We start from the raw sequence: 7657 nt of genomic DNA, 5'->3' as shown, positions 1-7657 counted from the left end.
CTAATTGGTCAGCTTTGAACGCTTCACATTCTTTGTTGAAGCTTTGTTTTAGATCTTGTATGGACTTCTTTACTTCCTTAATTTGGTGTTCAGTGTTTATTCTCAAATCACTTAGTTGATTAGTTATGGTTTCCTTGGACTCCCATTCCTTCTGTTGGGTTCCATTCAGCATTCCCTTTGTGGTCTCCCTGACTTCCTTCAGCTCTTTGTTAATGGATCCCATGAATGCCTTTAGTGATCTTTGTGTATTCTCATCCTGCTCTCTTAATTCCTGTATTACTCTTTGCTTAACTTCCTCCCATTCATGCCATTCTTGTAGTTCTCTTTGAGTGTTCTCAGCCTGTTCACGCCATTCCTGTCTTTCTCTTTGAGTATTCTCAAGCTGCTCATGCAAATCCTCTATCAGTTTTTGAGTAGCTTCCTCACGCTCATGATATTCCTGTATAAACCTTTGGATTGCCTCCTCTCTCTCCCTATCGCTCTCATACAGAGTTCTTTGTATGCTTTCAATCTTTTCATTTATCATTTTTGCCAGCAGTGTTTGTAGAGCTACTTGGGAACTCTCCTCTGGATTATTCATTATCTGTTCTGTCCCCTGATTATCATGAGTGGCAGTGTAGATACCTGGACTTGCCATTTTTCTTGTGGTTTTCCGGTTTACGCTACCCATTTGGGATGAAAGTAACACCAGTTTTGTGCTAGAACACTAACTTAAGGCAAGCATCAACCAAAATCTGAATTTGCACAGTCAATAGTCTGCAGATACAATCTAGTTCAACAGATACCTCTATTCAACATCAAACAACTATATATTAATGGCTATGAACCGCAAAGAAGAATTTGGTAAACCAGAAATTATTAGGGTTAGGGAGAGATGTGGGTAAAAATAGGAATAGAGTGATGTGGGAAGGTACAGGGAGAGTTAACTAAGTCCTAGTCTCAAAGCAGGAAATAGGTTGGATAGGATGAAAGAAGAGAGAGAAAACAAGAAGAAAGAGAAAGGAAAAAAAAGAGACCAGCAAAAATAGAAAAATAAAAAGTATTAATATGCAGATTTGAGAACAAACTCTTCAAAGAACGTGAACATAATGAGAGAAGGGGAGGGATATAAAGGAGATGTGAAAAACTTAAAAATAAAAATACTTAAAATATTATATAGGTATAAAGAGGTAGTACTGCTATTAAGGAATTTAAGTCTCAGAAGTTTTGCATTGAGAAATAAATTTGTGGATTAAGTGTGTACACAATGGGAGATAGGGTCTAATAGTCAACTACGGGTTTATCTGAGGATGTGCAGAGCAACTATTAAGTCCCATAAAGAAGAACAAAAGAGAGGAAAAGGTGAGAAGGATAAGGAAGAAAGAAAAAAAGATCAGAAGTTCGGTCGAGCTAAGCAAAAAACAAAAAGAAAATTTTTTTAAAAAAAGAAAGAAAAACGCACACACGCATGTATCCCTAAAATAAAGATTATGAGAGGGAAATAATTACTAGAAAACAATTTTTTCCAAAAAAGGTAAAAATTAAAAATTAAAAAAAGTTTTAGAAAAGAAAAAAAATTTTGTAAAAGGTATTTAAAAAAGAGAAGAAGAAGAGGAAAAAGGGGGGAAAAAGTTCTTTGATATTTTGGGGAGGGTTGGGAAAAATCCTGTATCTCCCTTGTGTCTGTAATCAGTCTCTGGTTGGAGTCTCTGGTCTGCTTGTGGTCCTGTGGCTTGGTTGGTTTCTTAAGTCAGTTTGTTTGGACAGGCAGAAAAATGCTCTGCTTTACCCAGGATTTTGTGATCCTCCTCCCAAGTTAGTTCAATGGGAGGGGGATGTGCTTTGAGTATCACAAAAGAGGGAGATGGCTTTTTCCTCAAGTTTGGAGATGCTGTGATGAGGCTAGGTTCTGGGTAGAGTTGAGGCCTTTCAGCAAACAGTAGCTTTTCCTGGGTGCTAGTTTGTGAGAAACTCACAGAGCCCAGCCTGGAGCCACTCTCAGGGTTTCTGTTTATTGATGTCAAGGCTACTAAAGAGAGGGTCAGCCTCTGGCTCTGATTACCCGGTGAAGAAAGCCACTCCTAGGGCTGGCGCCCAAACTGGGTGACTTTTCCCTGGAGCTGAGTCTGGCAGGTCACGCCATTAAGTTCTTGTGACCTGCTAATGACCCTAGTTTTATTCCAAGGCCTGAGTTGGAGCTAGCAGCTCCGCTGAGCTTTATCAGTATCCAAGATGGAGATCTCCGGTCCTGGGGCGGGGGGAGGGGTGGCCTTCCCTCCTCTGCTCCCTGAGAAGGAGTGAGGACATCAGGCTTCTACTCACGCCAAGTCTTGGTTCCTGGGTCGTCTCTGGTCTGCGAACTGCAGAATGAAGATGTCTGCTCCTTGTCAGTTCTTGCTGGTGTTGAGTAGAATAAACTCGCCCCCCACGCCTGGCTCTTTCGTCCCAGACTGTCTTTGTTTCAGGAATGGCAGCACCACTGGTGCCGCCGCTGCTGCCACAGCGGCAGCAGCTGACAAGAGCTCCAATCTGTCTCCTTGTCTGGATTCTCCCTCTCTGGCCTAACTCTCTGTCCTGTGATGGCACACTTGGTGTGATTCTCTGGCTTAGGACTGTTCACTGGAACTCTAAAACTGCTTTCTAGGTGAGAGCTTGTTTTGCCTCCAGCTTCTCCTCCGCCATCTTCCCAGAACTCTCATTTATGAAATCTTATACTAACACATAAGATTATCCCATGATTAAAGTAGTTCAAATCTAATAACTGTAAATTATATTAGTGGACCTCGTTTCCTAGTACAATATCTTAATATTACCTCTGATATTGATTCCTTTACCAAATGGAATCTATGAACTAAATTTTTAGAAATTGTTATGAGAATGACTAAAATTCTACCAACCAATTAGTTGAATTTACAGAGTGAGATAAAAATACTGAGCTTACCAATTATTATATATATAAAATTCTCTCATTCATGATTCTAAAACCAGTACACTCTTCAAGGAATTTGGTAATATTTAATTGACTAGGTACAACAAATAAACTTTGCCACCAAACCCTAGAGCTGGAATAGCATAGCATGTGGTATATGTAAGATAAGTCAAACTTAACCCATTTTCATATATATATATATTTTCTGAAAGATCTGTTCTGTGCAGAGATAATACAAATCTGGAGAGAAAACATTTGGAATTGGTTGCTACATTTATCACATTATTTTTTACCTATTTCTGTGTATTCCTCCCAGACTTTCTACTTCTAATTGATACAAAACCAAAATTCTTTATTTTAGGGGGCGGGGGCCGGTCATGGGTCCTGAACTCTAGGTCTGGGTGCTGTCCCTCAGCTCTTCAGCTCAAGGCTAGCGCTCTACAACTTGAGCCATACTGCCACTTCCTGCTTTTTTCTTTTTGCTTATGTGGTGCTGAGGAATCAAACCCAGGGACTCATACATGCAAGGCAAGCACTCTACCACTGAGCCACCTTCAGCGCCCATAACCAAAATTCTTATCTTTTCAGATAGCAAGTGCATTATTTCTTGCAAAAGCAAGTTGGTTCTTTGTTTTTAAACAGATCTCAATTTGTTAACTTAGTTTCAACATAAAATCCTCTTTATAGCCCAAATCTGTTTTCAAATGATTAAAGAGAAACCATTGGTCCTATCTTATGATTAGAAGGTACAACTGACAAACTTTAGGCAAGGTTTGGTTAACTTCAGGACTTACAGATCAGATTACTGTCCGGTGATTACTACTCAAAGTACTTTTACAAATGTAAAACTATCTTGACTTAGGAGAAGGTAAATGGGGAGGATGAGGCAGATGGAGGAGAGGCACACAATGGTGAACAGATACATACATAAAGCTATGCATTCAGTACATGATTTTGGTCACATTTTCACAACACGGTTATTTTCTTGTATATCTTACTAAGTAAGCGTGTAATAAAAGACTAAGCCTATATATCAAAGCAAATTCAAAAAAACATTCATTTTCAAGTTTCATAAATATATGCAATTCTAAAGTCTCTACTACACATCTGCACATTTTCTTAGACTAACATAATACACAGACTCATGGAAGTCTCCTCTTAAGTAGTTAATTTTGCCTAGATTTGAAATTATTTTCATAAAAATTCAATGAAGGCACAAACAAAAGTACTGTAACGTTTGGAATCTACCCAAGTTTTAAAGGGGGAGAGAAGGAGGGTAGGTGAAGGGATGGAGAGAAGGAAAGGGAGAGAGAGAGAAGGAGAGAGAAGCAGCAATTCGATAAATGAGAACGGAACTCAATCCCTTACTTTCTTTTGCTTTTCATTTCAGTTGTTTGGAAAACACTAGAAGCAGACATGAGGTTTCCTATATATTGTCCCAAAACGTGGTCTTCTGATTTTAGCCTCAGGGTTTCTTCCTTAACTGCATCTACTCTTGCTGAGAGATCTTCAAGTGTGTGTTGGAGTTCCAACACTTGATTAATGTTGTGCTTTTTCCTCTCATTTTTGTACTTTTTTTAAATGCAGATTTCATTGGATGGGGAAGACTGTGTCAAAGTATGATCAAGCAGAAAGGGTGTGACAGGGTGCAGACAGGGTCAGGCTGGGGGCCTAGCAGCACCTCCACCTGCACCCTGTGGCCCTTCTGTTGGCACATTGGGTTGGACCCATCTCGTAACGGGTGTTGGGATGTACCATCTGACACTGATCACGGTTCTACTGCCATGGCTCTGAGATGGAAATGCTGGGCGCAGTAGTTACCATGGCCCTCTTCTGAAACAAAGCTCTGGTCCTATGGCCTGCATTCCGGAGGGAGTTAATGAGCAAGAAACTGTGCACCCAGACCCACCTGTACAGTCTTGGGTTTCTGTTCACCCATGGTGCTGCCCACAACACGGCTGAGGTTGCCCCTCTGTTGTCATTGTTAGTTTGAGAAAAGATCTTCCTATGTACCTCAGGCTGGTTTTGAAGTCACGATTCTTCCACATCACTCTGCTGAATACTGGGATTACAGGTGTGCATCAGCCTACATGACTTTTGCTTTTGTAGTAATAGTATCCTATTGTTTGTTCTCTCATCATCACCGTAAGTCACGTCTTGAGTTTAAATGCCTGCTCTGCCAACCATCCTCTTAGCTCTGTCAGCTGGCAAGAGGTTCTGCCTTGTGCTGAGCCTCACAGGATTGACGCTGTGAGCCAGCTTTACGCCTTGTATGATTGCTTTGAGGGTTCAGTGAGGTCTCAGGTGTGTGTGCCTTGTCTAGGGCCGTGCCCAGAGCATGCTATGCAGCCGCAGCTACTAAGTGGAGTATGTGGTGTAGTAGCCAGTGGTGAGAAGCATGTGTGATCTTACGTGAACTCAGAAAGTGCGCTGTTTCTACTGAACTGTGAGATCCAGGTCAGAGGATTGCATGGAGGGTGTGCTGAGCATCTGCTCCCAGCACTGTGGAGCTCCCTTGAGTCTGGGATTACTGACATTCTCCCTTCTTATTCTCTCCTCAGCTTCGCCTCAACAGCATCAAGAAGCTTTCCACCATCACCTTGGCCTTTGGAGTGGAAAAGACCAGAAGTGAACTCCTCCCCTTCCTTACAGGTGGGGACTCTTGGGGCACAGTGCAGTTGGGGTGCCTCGAGATGGCTTCTGCTTAATAAAAGAAGCCCACGGCAGGGGCCTTGGATAATGGGGTCAGAGGGTGAGGTGCAGGTAGACAAGCTTTATGTACTGCAGGACTGTGTTGAGGGGAAGGCTGAGGAAGAAGATGGAGGCAGGATGTCCTCTCGGAAGTCTGCTGGAAGACAGCTGCAGACCCGGAGTGAGGCCCCCAGCCTGAGACCTGCCTTGGGCTCTGCAAGGTGGAAACAGTCACGTGACTCATACTAGAGACATGGAGAGCATTCAGTCCATTCAACACATAAGTGTCGGCTGTGAGGACAGTCTCATCAGACAATGTTCTGCCTGCCTGGATGGAAAGAACTGGGGCAGTGGATGGCGGGAATGTGGGAGCTTCAGACCAAGAGCTGCCAGGGAATCCAGACACTTGGGGTCAGAGTCCCAAGTGGCTTTCGGTTCCTTCTTCTCTGTACTTGCTGCCTGGGAGCTTCTCCAGTCGCATGTGGCAGGAGCCGTCTATGGGAAAACGTGTTGCTGTCCACACAGAAAAGCAGAAGCCTCGGCCTCACGCTTGCAGAACATGCAGGATTGGTTTTGTGAGTGATTACTGCAGCATTATTGTGGACTAGAGCAAAATGCCAGGCTGGCATCTTAAAGGACAGCAGTGTAGTGTCGCTGTTCTGTAGGTGGTGCTCTGAGCCTGGGTGCTTCTCTTCCTGTGGTGAGTCCTAGGTCAGAAAGGAAGAATCCCTGAGATTGCCGGTGCCCCAGCCTCCCCTGCCCAGCCCTGAGGCCTGAGACTGTGGCTGGGCTTGGCGCTGTCTTCGGGTGGAAGCCGGGCAAGGGGCCGGTGGTTGGGGGCAGGCTGGGGGAGGGACAGCCTGCAAAGCCTCCAGGAGGCAGTAGCTGAACCGAGTCTGAACCGATAGAAAAGGATTTTTGGCAGAGAACAGTGCTGAGAGTGTAAGCTGTACCTGAGCAGGAAATCTGCATGCCACTGTGTTGCACAGGATGGGACTCAGTCTCCCCTCCCTGAGGGGTGTAGAGTGGCCCTGTCACACAGTGCTTCCCCACCCACCTCCAGCTCATATCTTTTTCTCTGTGCTGGCCATATGGGAAAACTCTGGGTACTGACAGCTAGCTTGTGCATCTTGGGGCCGGGATCCCAGGGTGCAGGGACCCCAGGAAACTGGAAGTGGCACTAAGCTCCAAGTAGTAGAGCACTAGCCATGAGTAAAAGAGCTCAGGGACAGCACCCAGGCTCTGAGTTCAAGCTCCACTACTGATTTCCCGCTGCCAATCTCCCCCCAAAAAAGTCATTATAACAAGGATCCATCTGCTTTAAAGGTTTCTCTGCCAAAGCACTATCAGCTGTAAGAAGTGAGTAGTTGGGATTTTAATGAAGTAGAAACAATGGGAAGGTAGATACAGTCTGGCAGGGACTTGACTAGGCAAGGTGTGTGCAATGTGCAATAGTGGCTACCATCATGCCTGGACTCGGGTGTGACCCAGGAACAAAGTCAGATGGCGCCTGTCCAAGGCGTCAGTCAATGGTTACTCCCAGATCTAACCAGGCATGAGGGCTTCCCCCCCAAAATTCCCCAGGACAGGACTTTATTGGCCCTTCAGAATTCCACTGTTTTACTCCCAATGGCTGCACTTCTCCAGGCTGTTTCTTTTGCGAGGATGGCAACCACAGTGTGGCATGCTCTACCAGCAGGAGGTGCACAAGGGGTGGGGCCTGGAGCCCCCAAGCTAAGCATGCAGGGTGTGGGGGGGAGCTGACCTCCCAGCTGGTTCATGAGCTGAGTCGCACCTTTGTGTCACAACCCATTTTTCCTGGAAGGCTTTGTTAGGAGCTTCAAGTCCTCCCCACGAGTGAGAGGTGAGCGTGTCTCATCCCTCCTTCATATTGAGCATAGTCACGAGATGCTGCTGTGAATGAATCCAAGTCAGGAGCTGGCTGTGAGCTCTTGCTGGCAGGTGTGCGGCGGGGGAACAAGAGTCGGGGGGTCCGGCCACAGTGTGGCAAGGACACAGGGGACAGGAAAGGGATTCGTACAAGATGGTGGCGCAGAA

Source organism: Dipodomys spectabilis, unplaced genomic scaffold (genome assembly GCF_019054845.1).
Source record: "Dipodomys spectabilis isolate Male_0828 unplaced genomic scaffold, ASM1905484v1 ptg000266l, whole genome shotgun sequence".
NCBI lineage: Eukaryota > Metazoa > Chordata > Mammalia > Rodentia > Heteromyidae > Dipodomys > Dipodomys spectabilis.
Note: the sequence above shows the minus strand (reverse complement) of the source record.